Genomic DNA, 267 nt, shown 5'->3' with positions numbered 1-267 from the left:
ACAAGAACCGCATCTTTAATTGGCAGCGGGTCAAGAGTCCTTCCTGACATTAAGATCTCTCCTCTTATCTTTGTCTCTTCCTCCTTCCTGTTATTCTTGTGTATTCTTTCTCTCCATTTCGCTGTTTTTTGACACTTACTGGTTTGTGTCGGGAAAACGGTTGCAAACTATATGAGATCCTTCTTTTTACTCTATTATTTTATTTTTTGTAATTATTCCTTGTTTTGTTACATATTCCCACTTTATTGCGTTACAATTGATTTTTTT

The sequence above is a fragment of the Penaeus monodon genome, chromosome 20 (assembly GCF_015228065.2).
Source record: "Penaeus monodon isolate SGIC_2016 chromosome 20, NSTDA_Pmon_1, whole genome shotgun sequence".
Classification (NCBI taxonomy): Eukaryota; Metazoa; Arthropoda; class Malacostraca; order Decapoda; family Penaeidae; genus Penaeus; species Penaeus monodon.
This window is presented reverse-complemented; position numbering follows the sequence as displayed.